The following is a 16869-nucleotide window of genomic DNA, read 5'->3' as shown; positions in this document are numbered from 1 at the left end:
TACACAGCTGACGATTCACGTCAGCTCCTCCAGGACAGTGACGTGCCGGTCCTCTCAGACGTTGAAAGGGAAACTTTAGATGGAGATCTATCGAACAAGGAGATTAGTAAGGCCATAGGACAGATTAAATCCGGGAAAGCGATGGGGCCCAACGGGATTCCGTTTGAGGTTTTTAAAAGCAACTGTCTCTCGGACTGTGCCACACTTACGGGCCATGTACGAGGAAAGCTTTGAGGCGGGTCGGCTACCTGTGGATCAACGGTTGGCTACCATTGTAGTTATTCACAAGCCGGGAAAACCAGTGGATAGCTGTGGCTCTTATAGGCCAATATCGCTGATTAATGTGGAAGCCATGATATTGGGGAAAGTCCTGGCCAATTGGCTGGTGACGGTTATTTCTTCACTGGTCCATCCGGATCAATCCGGTTTTATGCCTGTGAGAAATATGCCCCTTAATATAAGACGCCTACACAATGTGATGGCGCGTAGGGAGTACATTGAAGAAGACGCGGCGGTGTTGTCTCTCGATGCTTCATTGGCATTTGACTCAATAGAATGGCCATATCTGTTCGCAGTCCTGGAAAAGGTAGGGTTGGGCCCTAAATGTATAGCCTGGGTGAAATTGCTACACATTGATGTGTTGGGACAAGTGCAGGTCAACAGCTACACGTCCCGGACATTTAGGTTAAAGAGACAGGTTTTTTAAGTTATTCTGTACACCGCCAATTAATGCCACCTCTCCATGAGCTCCGCAATATGTGATTTAGAGCAGCAGTGGCTCCATCGCAAACGCGATGATGTTATATTAATTACGAATTGTTTGTACAAGAAGTGCTACCACATATTCCTTTAAGTCGTTTTATGCACTGATCATTTATATCATTTTCCCATAAGCTTCGTAATGCTTGATTTAGAGCAAGCAGCTGCCAAATCATATATGTGAATTTCACTATGTTTGCAATACATATGTAAATGATGTTGCCACAAGAAATGCTACCACACTAATTTTAAGTTATTCTGTACACCGCTAATTATTCTCATGAGCTCCATAATACGTGACTTAGAACCAGCAGCGGCCCCATTGCGAATGTGAGAACGTCGTTCATTACAAATTATTTGCACAAGAAGTGCTGGCAGATATTCTCTTAAGTCATTCTATGCACCGATCATCTATATTAATTACGCACAAACCTCGTAATGCTTGATTTAGAGCAAGCAGCGGCTACATAATATACGCGAGTACGTCATGCGTTGTTTGACGTCACTCGGTCAACCACCTCAAATAACCCGCGAAAGACAGTCTCCTTCAAGACTGCCTTCGCAGAGGACGTACCCTTTGGTGAGCAGGCACTGCGTTTACTAATCGTCCGTAGAGATAGAATTTTGCTCCTGACTAAGCGTTCCATTGCCATATCATATTTAAAGTCAGATGCTAAACATTTTTGTTAACGCGCCTTGCTCCTATGGCTCTCTCACATTGAACGCTAAATTATTGAGTTTCGACCATTAATTGTTTCCGAATTTACTTCCGAGGCTTCATATTGAGTGCCACTAGGGGAGCCGTAGCAGCACGTACAATTTGTTCCTGTAGATAGAGTCATGTTGACAAATAGATATTCTGTATACACAATATTTTGGCCGACCGTCTGATTTTCAGTGCGCGGTTGTGTTTGTTGCTCGTTTACTTACGGTGAACGTTTGAGGCTCCTTCACTTATATTGAACGTTATTTTAACTCAGGGAAGTCTCTGTAATTTAGACCATATCGTTCTAAATACCCATGAAGTTTTTGAAAACAATTTTTGACTAGCATACGTTGGTGCCCAAGTGCGAATCTTATGAACGTCATTCCTGTCACTGGTATATGTCAGTAAAATAGATGTCTGGCCCACATAGATTGGTAGGGGCCTTTTACATAATTGCACTTCCAGATGATTATGATATACACTTGTGCAGATGAGTTAGTCTAAGTCTCATCTACTTTTATTTTCAGAAATTGTACGCCTTGAAACAAAGGAAACGGATAATTTAGAATCCAGTGTTTAATCTTAAAGCATATAAGGATTATTCTGGTCTCTGATCCGCATCAGGTAAGACCAAGCACCTGATCCTGTAAATCACACGCGTGATATATCCATGTTGATGAATGGGGAGATTAATCCTTCACCGTTCATTTTAGATTTTCTTCAAATTCAAGAAGAAGAGTGTATTTGAAAATCAGATTTCAGATTTTGGTGAGTGTCTTACCTTGATGGTGACATCAATTTTTGGCACCAATATATTGGAACACATGCTCTGACACTAAATTATTTTACTCTTAGGCTGTCCACATCCATTCTATAGCCTTGAGGAAGACCCGCCATGACACTCATGAAATAAGCTGTCTTCAGGGGCGAAACGTCAGTGTTAATTTGTTGGCTCAGTAACATCGAGTCTCCTGGTTCTGAATATAATGCAACTTTTGGGCATTACCTGAGACATTGATTACAGTTGTACTGACCCCTGTCTTTGCAATCAAATTTCTACTGTGAATAATTGTATATATTTTATTTGCACTTGTATATATTGCAGTCACTGAGCACTTATTTCACTTGTGTGTTTTATTGTTGACAGCCTGAGAAATTGAGTCAATAAATAATTTGATTGTATGCAATATGTATGAAGTAGGTTTGCACATGTGTTCCTGTTGAAAATGACATAATGTTGTGAAGAAATTTGTTCTTTTCCCCGACAGAACCACTGTAGTTTTGTTGTCCAATACCGAGGTTCTGAGGAACACAGGGTTTCCCCATTGTTTTTGAACCTCCTAGGTATCTCAGCAGTGAAAGACCTGGTGAAAAAGGGTTCTGTACTTACATTTGGAGACCTTCAGAGCCAATATCACCTGGCCCAGGGAGAACTCTACAGATACTTGCAAATAAGACACGCAATTCAGGCTGCATTTCCGACCCTTAAGGACATACCGGTGTTGTCCCCATTGGAGGACCGCCTGATGGACGGACCTTTACTCTCCAAAGCTATATCTCGCACATATAAAAAATTGAGTAATAACTTGCCAGACACCTTTTCAAAGCTTAGAGAGCGGTGGCAGGATGACCTGGGCCCGATAAGCAACGAGGATTGGCAACTGGCTCTTATGTCCCCCAGAGAAGCAGCCATCACACTCAGATTTAGGCTTATACAGCTTAGGATACTTCATCGATCATACATGACAGGGAAGACTTTGGCAAAACTGTGGTCCAGACCTGATGACCTTTGTTTGAGGGGGTGCAGACAACAGGCCACCTTTTATCATACTCTTTGGAGTTGCCCAGCCATACGTAACCTTTGGGAGGAAGCTTCGAATCATATGCAGACGGCTTTGAGAAAGGAGGTAGTTCTGACACCACAACTGGGACTGCTGAACATCTGGGATGCAACGGATCTCACTGAAGTCGAACAGCAATTTACAACATTGGGGTACACGTTGATCAAACGGGAGCTGGCGGGAGGGTGGGGGGGGACCAAACCCGCCATCCACTACCATGTGGGTGAAAGAGCTGGACAGGTGCATGTTGGCGGAGACGGAGGTCTTTGTAGCTAGGGGTTGCCCCAAAAAATGGGATCGGAAGTGGTTAAAGTGGAATGTGTATCGTGGAGATATCTGTGTGTCCCCTACGGTATAACTGGAGATGCGCAGAAATGTAGACTGAGATGGAAGTGTGTGACATGTATCTTGATTTAATATACGCACATGTAATGTACTGAATAACTTGCAAAATGTCGTCTAACTGTTTCTATATAGCTATCATTAAAACCAATAAACACATTTAAAAAAAAAAAAACATCAATTGGTACCAAATCAGGCCTTGGGGCTTTACCTGAAGAGGACTTAGAAATGGCTATCATTGTGATATCAACAGTAACATCATTGCTCAAGGCTAGGACTCGAGGAAGGGGAAGCCAGTTGCTTGTCTTGAATTAAACAGGCAATGCCAAAGATTTCCGAAAAATTATGTAACCATTCTATGGTTAGAATATGACATTCATCTGAGGGGAATTGTTGTCACTAATCAAGATCTGTTGATCACTTCCCAAAAAGACTTAGAGTTACATAAGGATGATGCCATGAGTAAGTCGGCCCAGGCCTGGTGGCTCACTTCCTGTTTCCTAGCAGCGACAACTGATTTGTACAAAGTCATAAGCAATTTAATTTGGACAACATAATGAGGGGATTTCTTAAGGGCCTCCTTAAGTGATTTTAAGGCTGCTGTGCACTTTGAGGAAAACCATTTAAAAGGACAAGGCTGTTTGGGTTTAACTTCAATTACAAATTGAGTAGCGGCCTGATTGCAAATAGCCTCAAAGCTCTGGACCTCAACAACAGGAGTGGCACCTTCTGTCAGACAGACCATAAAATCCTGATAGCTCTGGGAGTTGAAGGTGTTCCGAAATTTCTTTTGGTTAATTTTGGCACATTTAAGATGGACGTTCTTCTTCACCGAATATTTTAGTTCAATGGGACAGTTAGTTCCTGTTGATATGGTAGTAGGGCCTGAAAGAACTAAAACAATAGGGTTGTGATCGCTCAAAACTGAAGGGATTGTGTGGGAATCAAGAACATATGGGACTATATGGAGAGAAAGAACATAAAATTGATTAAAGAACCTCTACCTTTGCCTGTGAATGTGGGACAGAGGGCCGCTTTCCCTTTGAAAATTCAGAGCTTTAACAAAGAATAAATTTCATGATGCTTTGGTTTAAAGTGTACCGGTATTGGGTGTGTAAAAAATGGGTCAAACTTTCATTGCATCCATCTAAGACACCACACACCCGCTTGTGGGGGTTAACTCTGGAATTAAAATCTCCCAACTTAAAAGATTGCCTTCCTGTCTGGGTAACTCGGAAGATATCCAGACACAAAAGTATCTAACTCCTTAACTAAATTGATAGGGTGATTTAAAAAAAAAATTTTTTAAGTATTTAAATGTATATCCAATAAATCTGGAATTTTGAGGAGCCAAATGTGGGAGCAAAATGAACCCCATAACTCTTCCACTTTAAAAAGTCCATTCTTTAGGGAAACAAAGAAACCCCCCCCCTTAGCTTGACCTTTGACCTGACATAGATGGTAAGGCCAGTAAACAGATGGATTGAAAACCACAAATAAAAAGGTCCTCCTGGGAACAAGGGGCTGATTGGGATGTCAGTCAGAGTTTCTTCTGACTGAAATTCCTGCGGTTCCGAGACTGACCGACCATGGGTCGGCGGTCCGAAACCGCGATTAGGATGCGACTGCACATGGTGCTGGTGCAGACTCCCATTTCCTGATCAGGAGCTTGTGCGGCTGTCGGAAACAAGCCGCACCACAAGCTCCCATAGAGAAATGGGAGTCTCTGTAAATCCCTGCACAGTGTGGCAGGCAACTCATGGGACCTGCTACATGGTGCAGGGATTTACAGGGAGGCACCAGAAGTGCCCCCTCGGCCCCCAACCAGAGGACGTACAAGAAAGCTGGCCCTGCTAGGGACCAACAAAGTCACTCGACATGGAAAGCCTTTTGGAAACCGACATCATAATCCCGACAGTAGAAACGCCGTCTGCACAGGATTATGTTTGGTTTCCGACTTTGAGCCCGTCGGAAGCCAACCTGAATGAGAGAGCTGGTTTGCATTCCGACCGCCATAATCCTAATACATTGGCCGGAATTCAAATCAAGGATGAGGGTCGGAAAGCCTCCGACCTATGGTCGGAGGTTTTATAACCTACATCCTCATCAGCACCCAAATCTCTTGACAACAAACCACATCAATGTTCTTGGTAATTTCTAGCCAGTCAGGATTACTCTATTTATTTTTTATGCCGGCAAAGGTCCATGATATAAAACGAGTGGATTTGAGATGGTTCGGACCTGTAGAGATGGTACAAAGCCAGAGGGATCTTCAGCAGGAAAGGATGGTTTAGGTACAGGTATCCTGCCCAGTCAATCAAATTTCGACATCCCGTATAAAACAGCAAAACGATTTGGGTGCAGGAAAGATGGGGTAGGTGTTGGGCTTCCAATTCTTGAATGTAAGCCCCTGCGGTCATTTGGGGAGTTATTAATCCTATTTAAAAGATGCCCAGCAAATTTAAGATTTTGAAAATTAATAACCACACAGTCCCCTCTTACAGACTTCTTAGAGAACCCTACCCATCCCTTCTAACCATGATGATGTCATTTTCAAGATTTGTTGGCTAACCCGAATTGCTATTACACCACTGAGCAACCGTGTTCTATAAACTGTTTACAAACCTCCATGGGGCAGCTTTAATGTCCAAAGGAATATTTAAGTCAGAACCAACTGAAGGAGCACTAGATTTTGTACATGTTTTTTGGTTCCAATGGTAATTATTGTAGTATAATTTTGCCTTTTCACTTGAGGCACTTTGGTAACCTGAGCATCAACTAAGTTATACTTGAGAGCGGCATCTAGAGGAGTGTGTGGGTTTTGAATACCAAAAACTGGTTCCAAGAGTAGTCCCGGGAGGGGGGGTACAGACCCCTGACTCGAGGAATGTGCATCCACCACTGTATGAGAATCTAGCAAGTCCTTTGAGACGACTAAGTTTTGTACTGCATTGTTTAGCTTTCTACAATCTCCAATTCAGAAGAGATGGCAATCAATCAATCACGCGTTTGTTAAGCTACTCGTCCGTGAGGGTCTCAAGGCGCTGGGGGAGGAGGGTTTTGCAGGCTCCAGTCCATCAAGGAGGGGGTCTGTCGAAGAGCCAGGTTTTGAGGTTTCTTGTGAAGATGAGGAGAGATGTTTTCTGTCTGAGGTGGAGAGGGAGGGCGTTCCAGGCTCTGGCTGCGAGGAAGGAGAAGGAGCGGCACCTGATCTGGTCTTTCTGGTGCGGGGGACCACGGTGTAGGAAAGCTGGGCTGATTGTAGGGTCCTTTGGGGTGTGTGGAACTTGAGTCGGCTGTTCAGGTATGCTGGTCCGGTGTCGTGGAGGGCCTTGTGAGCGTGGGTGAGCATCTTGAAGGTGACTCTAGCTTCGATGGGGAGCCAGTGGAGTGTGCGCAGGTGTTGGGAGATGTGGCAGTGTCTTGGCAGGTTGAGGACCAGTCTTGCGGCAGCGTTCTGGATGTTCTGTAGCATGCGTGTGATGTTTTTGTTTATTCCGCCGTAGAGTGCATTGCCGTAGTCGAGTCTGCTGGTGACCAGAGCTTGAGTGACGGCCTTTCTGTGTTCGAGAGGGATCCATTTGAAGGTCTTGCGTAGGAGGCGGAGGGTGTGGAAGCAGGAGGGTGAGATGGCGTTGATCTGGCGGTCCATTTTGAGTTTGGAGTCCAGGATGATTCCCAGGTTGCGTGCGTGGTCTGTGGGGATGGGTGGACTTCCGAGGGTGGGGGGCCACCAGGTGTTGTTCCAGGCATTGGGTTGTGGGTTGCTTTGTTGGTGTTTAGTTGAAGGCAGCTGTTTTTCATCCATTTTACGACGGCTTCCGTGCCTTCTCGAAAATTGTGTCTGGCGGTGTTGGGTTCGTTGGATAGGGAGCAGATGAGTTGGGTGTCGTCTGCGTATGACACAATGTTGAGTCCGTAGGTTCTGACGATGGGGGCGAGCAGAGCCATGTAGACATTGAAGAGCATAGGGCTGAGGGATGACCCCTAGGTCACCCATCGCAGAAGTTAAATAAGTTGTTATGGGGGCTGTATGGAGGGCACCTTTATCTCCACGGGACCTACGGGTTGCAATAACCTTTTTCCCCATGATTAGAAGATACAGTCATACAAGAACACAATATAGAACTTAAGACTTGACTGGTTATCACAGGTCCCAGGTATAAGAGTTGAAAAGGCCAAAAATCACACAAACGATGGGGTCCAGAGCCAAGAGACAGGGCCCAGCCCAGCCCAGCCTCGTCCAGCCGCAGACAGGCGCATGTGGGCCTGCTCTTGGCCTGATATTTGCCCGGGCATACACCCGGACGCGACACACGCTCGTCCCAAGCTGCGGGATGCCTCAACTGATTTTATGGCGCTCTGGTGCCTTTTAGCCACATAGTAGCAGGAGAAGCTGGGGGATAAAGGTCCCACCCCAGCGACTGTAGTAAGAGTCCATGCAACAGCAACAGGGCAAAAGGTGAGCAGTAAACAGGGCTTCCGTGCTGTGGGGCGCCTCTGCTTATTTGATCAGCCACGTAGTAGCCAGGGAAGCTGGAGGATGAAGTTCCCACCCCAGCAACTGTAGTCGAAGTCCAGGGGTCAACAACAGGGCAAAAGGTGAGCAGTAAATGGGAGCCATATAGCTTATAGTGTTTGCTTTGTTAAGCCCCTGTATGGTTCTTGTCAAGTGCAAAGGTATCAGAACATCAGTGTGATCGTAGAAGCAAAGCCTTCAGTTGTGTCTATATTTCATAGGGGTGCCCGAGATCATCCAAACCAAATCTCCCACAAGCAGCGGGAAAACAGCAAGCAGCATATGTGGCACAGTCCAATAAAGTCAGATAGCTATTAATAATACCATAATCCCTTAGGCCGCCTTCGTTAGTAATATATAGCCAATATCACCAGGTGCCAGCAAAGCAATGCCAGATGACTTTGAAACTCTGTATCAGTTTTTCACGTTTAACACCACTTTACCTCATAGTAAGACGTCACCAGTAAAGACCCCCCAAAGTCAATGAAGGCTCCTGGCCAAACACTGAATGGGTCAGCCTTCCCCTCCTCCTCTGCAGTGTGGAGAAAATGAAGAAGGCAGGAGTCAGCGGGGTCTTCAAGCCCTTGGCTTTGCCACAGCTCTGCTCCTGGCATCCATTATCACCTCCCGACATCCTCAGGCACCTCTCCCGTGTCTCGGTGCAATCCAATGTACTCAGCCAAACTTCTGATTTTTCGCCGTCTCAGATCCGTATCCCAGAGTGCTTCCACTGTCACACTTGATGTCAGACAGCACCACAGTCTGGGCAGTGTACACATCCCAAAATGGACATAGCTGTGGCAGGGGAAGCAGGTATGCGGAGGTCACGGGTGCGATTAAAATAATGCAACAGCTAGTCCCCTTCGTGCTCAACCGACTTTCCCCGCTGCAATTTCCTCCGATTTCAGCTCTTTTCATACAGCCTCTCGTTTAGAAAAAAGGTGCTTCAGGAAGGAAGGGAGGGTAAAATCATGCAACTAGGGTTGGGAGGTGAAACTCATCGGAGCTACTCAGAGCTCCTTGCAGAGGTAACCCAGGCCAGGAAGGCGAAGCTGGACCCAATGGGGTCCCGGGTCACACGCCGCCCGGAGGTGGGAAGTCCTCCCCCGTCCCCATGTGCATCACGGCCAGTGATGGGGCGACCAGGATTGGTCCCCCAAGGGCTAGCGCGGACCCCCCAATCAGGGGGTGAGCAAGCTAAGGCGAGGGGGGGAGAAAGAGGGCCAGCGGGCCACAAAGAATCACAACCACCCCACACCAAAGGAAAGCGGGTGTCGCAGCCGCAAGGTTAAAGGTGAAGCGGAACAAACACAAGAAAAGTAGTAAAAAGAGAGAACTAACTAAAAGGTAGATGGAAGGCTCTCACAGTGTCCTTGGGATGCCTCACGGCAGGGGCACTGATGGAGCCAAGGGGCAGCATGCCACCATAGAAAGAGTAGATGTGATGCTCCCGCGGGACCCTTGGGATGCCTCACAGCAGGGGTACCGAGGGAAAAAGATGCAGGGACTCAGCCTCAGGAAAGATAGAGCCGATGCTCAAGTAAGGTCCTTAGGATGCCACACGGCAGGGACACCTGGGAGCAGGGAGGGCCCACTGAAGGGTACAGGGCGAGCGGGACGGCACTTGCAGCCCGGGCAGGTCCAGACGGACACCCTCCAAGTCGGTAGCAAGTTGAAGCCTAGACCCGCGAATCAGAGGCCCGGACAGGGGGTCCCTCCCCTCCTGGGAAAATTGAGGAGGCTGGGTCCATACTGCAAGCAGAACAAGGGGAAAGACCCAGTAAATGTAAATGTGTAGCATGGACATTAAATGAACAGCTGATATGACCATGAACGTTGTCAAATGTATGTGATGTTGAATAAACTGTGACCTTTTAAGGCACCAAAAACAAGTTGGTGATTTAAAGTTTAACAGGAAAGCAGTTTGTTTGGAAGCTGGCAGGAAAGGGGGGGCAACTCGCCACCTGGAGGGGTTTTTCTCCCTGCAGTCATTAAATGTCTCAGTCTCCAGGCACTTGTGCAGGGGACACATAGGAGACTCACCCACACCGGGACCAAAATAAAAAAATAAGCAGCAGGTAATGTCATAATCCTGCAGCCCTCCTGTCAAATACAGTGGTACTCCAGAGGGCACTCAGCACAGCACTCCAGTGAGGCACTGCAGTACTCCACGGGGAGATGCTGCTCAAGCTTCACACACATAGCACCAGTGTACCATGCAAGCTTCCTCCAGGGAGCTTGCACAGTAACACGGGGTGAAGCTTGATTAGTGGGTGTTGCAGTACTATAAAAAGATTTGTTTAAATGAACTAAATGTGGGTTTGGTGTCTGCAGGGGGAATGGGAATCCAATGGTTGTGCACAGTGGGGGGCTGGTTGAGTATGATAACAAATTCTCTGGAAAAAAAACTTAAAGTGACATTATAATTGGGTAAGGTAATAAGATCTAGTTTAAGTTTATAAAAAAATAATAAGGAATTAACAGAATTAAAAAAGGTTAAAGTTACATTATAGTTAAGGGTTGAAATAAGCTAAAAACTAATATTCAAAAACACAATAAAAACGCTGACATTTACCAGTTACATTTTACTGTGGAAACTTTAAAAAATAACTCCTGTCATGTATGCTTAGCAAGTAACATATTGCATCACTCAAGACATGTTAAGTGACATCATTAATGACATCTCAAAAACAGCTGTACAGATTTAGACCAAATCACAAAAAAGCATTCTTCCTGAATAAAGACCTAACATTTTGTCAGATTAATAACATTCTGTTGAGACATTTTTTTCTATATCTGAGAGCAAAGTTTCCTATTGGAATTAACATGTGAAATCAACATTTTGAGACCACACCCCTTTCTAGGTCCCCCTTGGCAGACTCGCTTCGGAAGGAGCTGAGGTTGATTAACTTTATTTTTGGAACGTTTTGTGCAGATTCATCAAATGGTGGTAAAATTATTAGCAAATCCAAAATCGCTTTTTATATGGTAACTCTGACCTAACTATAACTGCACGGTGGCAACTGCCAATGTGTAATATATATGCACAAGCAATTGCAATTAGTGAGACCAGGGCATAAACCTTACTGCCTTTGATGTTTAATAAAACCCTTGAGAAATTGCCCATTCTAATCATCAGATGGGTGGATATTGGCATTGCTTGAGATAGCCTGCAGTTTTACATGTAACTTATGGCTTTAAAACCGTCTTGCTCTTGGGCGTAACATCTAGTTGATGTTCTAGACGTGCTCCGGGGGAAAAGACTCAGAACCCAGTCAAGGTAGGCACCAATGAGGATAAAAGGTCTTGCATGTGGTTGGTTGCTCATTCACTCTGCTATTTTCTGTGTGGCTGTAAGACCTGGTATCCTTGGCGTGGATTTCCCCTGTATTTTTGCCTTTGCCTCCGTGTTTTACTATGTGTTGGACTTCGTTTTTGCTGGACTGGATGCTTTGGGCATTTTGCCACTCCTGTTCGGTGCCAAAGTGCAAGTGCTCCGTCTGTAAATTGTTGTCATGGATTAGTGTTTCCCTAATTGGCTTATTTGGTTTCCTGTTAAGTCCCTAGTATAGTGCACTGTGTGTGCCTAGGGCCTGTAAACCAAATGCTGCTAGTGGGCTTGCAGCACAGATTGTGCCACCCACGCAAGCTGCCTTACAAAAGGGACTCAGGCCTGCCATTGCAGTGCTTGTGTGCAGTTTATACTGCCATATGTACCTCGTAAGTGCACTCACTTGCCACTAACAGTCTTTTTTCCTTCATGTGAGTCACCCCTAAGGTAGGCCCAAGGTACCCCTGTGGGCAGGGTGCAGTGTATGTGAAAAGTAAGACATGCCCTTATGTGTGTAGCATGTCCTTATACTGAAATGGTGCCAAATTAGTTTTCACTATTGAAAGGCTATTGGTTCCATAGGATCGAATGGGGAGTCTACGTATAACATCTTATAAGTATTACTGCCCCTGGGAACAAGATGGGAAAATGGACTTTAGTATGCCTGAACTCAGAATATAAAAATGCTCCTTTTAGTAAGGATGATTTTTATATTCCGGGGTTGGAAAAAAATACCACTTTTAGAAAGTAGGTATTTTCTTGCCTAGCCATCCTGTGTGCCTCTGCTAGGTTTGTATATTGACTCTCTGGCTTTGGAGTGACAGGGAATGGGGATGTGCATTCTGTTCAGACAGCCACTTGGGAGAGGTGAGGTGTGTTCTGCCTTTCCAGGGTGAGTCAGGGCTGGGCTGAATAGACCTGGACTGCATTCAGTGTAGGAAGAGGAGATTTCTTTCATACCTGAATGGGCCAGGTCTGCCTTGGACAATGTCTCCACCTCTTGCCAGGAAGCTGCACCAGAGAGGACACAAACTGGTTCTGGCTGCGCAAAGGATTTTGTACTATAAAAAGAGGGACCCAGACCCCTAAACTTTAGATCACTTTGGGAACTCAAGAGGAACCTCTGCCAAGGATAAGAGCTGGAAGAAACTAGAGGAGGAGTGCTGCCCCTTTGCTGTGTGCTGTCAGGGGTTTGCCTGCTGTAGCTGCTTCTGCCAAGGAGAGGAACAGTGTGTGTATCCTGCTTGATAAAGTATGTCCAAGGGTTTGCCCCCTGTTCAAGAGGTCTCAGGAACAGCAAAGACTTCGCCATCCTGCTGGGCACCGTCTCTGGACCCCTGGGTTCAGTTACTGCAGAAGAAAAGAGCAGCTGACTCTGTTACCGAGTCCGTCGCTGGTTCCGTGTCCTGAAGGTACCACAGAAAGCACTGCCACATTTGCACCACATCTTTGGTCCCACCACCGCCGGGTGACTGTCACCGAGCCATCACTTGCACCGCATCCTGTGGGCACTGCACGCGACATCGCCTCGCTGCACACCGCCCAGACGTCACCGACACAGTCACTGCCCGACCCGAACACTGACCGGCTCTGTCGCCTGCTTCGTGCCCTGCCAGCACCGCATCGAGCACCACCTCACTCCGCATCGCAAGACTTGGCCTCACCGACGCCGTTGGACAACCATCACCGAGCTGATCCCTACACCGTGCCGTGAGGGCACTGAACCCTGCACCGCTCTACTTCACCGCAACTGCGACGGTTGCCACAATCGACTCGTACCATCGGGATCAGCCGCAGCAAGAAAGGTACTGTCTACGAGTCTATCGACACTTTAACTGGCCCGTACCTGCATGTCGGCTGGAAATATTAGACTCTTTAGTTTTCAGCATTGCGGTAGCCCAGGTCGGAGACACTGACTCGGAAGAACTACGCTTTTCAACTATTTCTGCAATTTAAAAATTATCTTACAAAGTAACTATTTTTACAGTATTGTATGTTGGATTTGTGTTGTATTTGGTCTTGTTGGATTTAGATAAAGTTTTGCCTATTTTTCTAAACTGGTGTGGTGTCCATTTGTAGTGTTTTCACTGCGTTACTGTATACATGCACAAATGCTTTACGCTCTGCCTCTGAGGTAAGCCTGCCTGCGCGTGCCAAGCTACCAAGGGGGTGAGCAGGGGTATTTTAGAATTGTTTCCCCCCTACCCTGACTAGGAAGAAGGGTCCCTACTTGGACAAAGGTGCAAACCATTGCCAAATAGAGACCACCATTTCTAACAGTGGCCATTTGTTAGTCCTCACTCTTTTGGGACTAGACTCTGAATATTGTGCAGGATGTGGATTGTTCAGTGTTGGGTGTCTTCTTGTGGACATTTTTCTTAAACCGGAATGGATTCCTGCTGCCTTGCATGCCCCAGTTGATGGTGTAAATATTTGCGGTTATTTCACTGTGTAGGTTGTACAGGGGGAGGGTTACTTCTTATTTGAACTGCTGCGGTTTATCATGTCTTTCTTTATTATATTGGTTTGGAGTTGATGGTTGGGAAGAGTCAGGTTTTAAGAAACTTTGTGAATTGTGTGATCCTGGCTTGTGCGGAGATCTTTGGGAGGGTCCTTCAATAGTTTAAATCTTTTCGCTATTTTAAAAAAAACATTGCTCAAACACATATTTTAATGAAATGAGGGAGGGAAAGTTTTGGCTATAAAGAAGGATATAAAGGACGTGTTGGCTAGTAGTTCAAGATTTTGGTATGCAAAAACTACAGCCTAATTTTGCTTACGCCTTGTGTACTTTGAATAGTTCTAGATTATTCCATGGTTCCTAGGAGAGCATATAGTGCTGGGCCTACAAGGGTCTTTAGGTTCAAGTGGAAAAGTAATCTTGCACTATACTCCTTGGAGCTTTTAACTAGGTATGCTTAAAGATTCAGGTAAAAGCTATTCGCATGGTCTTATCCTGATACAAATGCAACTAAAATACCAGAGTTCTCTGGACGAACGAGATGAAAGTAAACCTGTATTTTGATGATTTTTTGGTTAGTGCGTTGTTCACTTGGGCAACTAGGGTCATACTGCCGCCCATGATTATGCCTGTGATTTTCACTAATTGGCCCTCGCCCAGGAACATCTTAAGGATTTTGGGGGCCCCTGTTCGGAATAGATTTTAATTTATTATCCAGTTTAAGCTCTTTTATGCTCTCTTTGGCTGGTCACGGGCGTTGCACAGACATGCTCATCCAAATTCTAAATGTGTTTACATCTAATATTCAGGAACAGTGACCTGTGTTTTCAATACTGTAACACAGCAGCAGCTCACTAATATTACAGCAAATGATCTCAGTGACACCCTCACATTTCTCATATGCAAATTCCTGTTTTGATGCAAAATAAACTTTTTGTATAGATTTTGCGTGAAACAAACAAAACATTTCTCTGAAAATGTCCATAATAGACTCTCACACATCACCCATATTAATAATAAATAGAAGGAAACCTGTATTTAGAACAATCTGTTCAAGAATTATTCAAGGTCACCCGGGCAAGAATCTATGCAGAAAAAAAGCTGGCTGACAGGCTTGCGGACTGGGCCAGAGCCCACTTTACCCATGCCTTAAAACGTCTCTGCCCTCGCTTGCAAGGCAGGCCCTCCAATGCTGAAATTACGCCATTGTCGGACGGTGCTCTGTACCGGTACTTACTTATGACAAACTACCACAAGGTGGCGCAGTATATCTATTTTTGTACGGAGCCCATCAGATTCAAAATGAAATACATATTTTAGAAATCATTCTACGAGTCCAACCCATTATTACTGCTTTGGTTGGCCTGGAACTATGCAAGGTGTTTTATTTATAGGATTGGTATTTAGTAGGGAGCTTTACTGGCATGTGGCATTGATGGCCTCGGTAATTAAACCTACAATGGCCTCACAAGCAATACCTTGGCAACAGCAATTTTTTATTTACAAATTAGGTCATCCCTCCCAAGGCGAGGCGAGGATAAGAGGGAAGAGATACACACTGACAAACCGGGTTTTGTTTTTACTGAGATTGCGGTAGTTTGTCAACCATTATTGTTTTGCCATCAGGCAGAAGTTTAATTTGATAAGTTTGGTATTATATACATGGTTGTATCAGATGTGACTGAATAAACATGTTTTATCAGGAACTGAAAGGACTCTCTCACTTGTTTGCATTCAGGTTTTACAACCAATGTAGGCCACTTCCTGTGACAGCTTTCTTTTGATAGTGGCGTGTATACACACCTATTAAAAGGCCCACTGGGTACAGTCTGACATGTATCAGCAGAGTAGTCATGGGGATATGTTGTTCATCAAGTTATTGGGGGTTCCCAGCCTCACTATGCGTGATAATAAATTTTTAGGTCGAGTTAGACAGCGCAGCTGTCTCTTCGAGACCTGCTGTAATCGATCTGTGGGCATCAAGTCCATCTCCTTTTTTGCAATTGCTTTCAAATTGTCTATGTAAGTGTCCTTTAAAAATCCTTGCTTTCTAGTGGTCAGTTTAGACTCTTTATCCCTCCTTTCTCTCTTCTGTTCCTCCCACAAAGCAGGGACTTAGTACTGTCTCATTCCGCTATGGTTCTTCATTTGTTCTCTGGGGGACAATTTTTTTTCTTGGTTTCCTGCTCTGATACTGTCTGTCTGTGTTCAGCTTCAGAGCCCTAGCTGCTTACATTGAAATACAGCATTCTTTCCTCCCACCTCCTTTTAATGCCACATTTGTGTTACAGCTGCCTTATTTACTGCTGCCTTCCTCACCGTGGCTCCCACTCCGCTGCTTGTATTTTTTTATCAGGAAGTTGTGCGTTTCCTAGTAGGATATTTGCTTGTTTTGGGCTTTCTCTTAAGGGTGATTGGGCTTGTTTTTAAGGTATGACATGCAAAGTGTTGCCATCCCTCCCCCTCTCTTGCCTGGCTTTTCATTGGTTCCTGTGAGGGCCAATTACTTTTCCTCTAGTTCTATTGGTTGTAGCATAATTTCCTGCATTGACCAATGCTTGTTTTATTTATGTACGCTTTAACTTTATTTAACATTGGCGCCCGTCCTCCTATTGGCAGCAGTTTACCGTTGCCGCTTTTCCTATGTGATCCCGGCTGCATTTGTTTGTTTAAGTACGCTTTAACTTTATTTAACATTGGCGCCCGTGCGTCTATTGGCAGCAGCTTGCAGTTGCCCGCTTTTCCTACGTGACAGCGGCTGCTGTTTTGCCTTGACTTAGGTAGTGCCGACATCCCTGAAGCCCCTGCACACATCACGGACAGAGGCAGAAGGTTTGTTTAGTTTAGCTGAGCCTTTAATCAGAACCTCTCTCCGAATGCGTGTTGCTCATTTTTGGGATTCCTTGTGGC

This window comes from Triturus cristatus, chromosome 8 (genome assembly GCF_964204655.1).
Source record: "Triturus cristatus chromosome 8, aTriCri1.1, whole genome shotgun sequence".
In the NCBI taxonomy this organism is placed as follows: domain Eukaryota; kingdom Metazoa; phylum Chordata; class Amphibia; order Caudata; family Salamandridae; genus Triturus; species Triturus cristatus.
The sequence above is the reverse complement of the archived record's forward strand: the minus strand, read 5'-3'. Positions refer to the sequence as shown.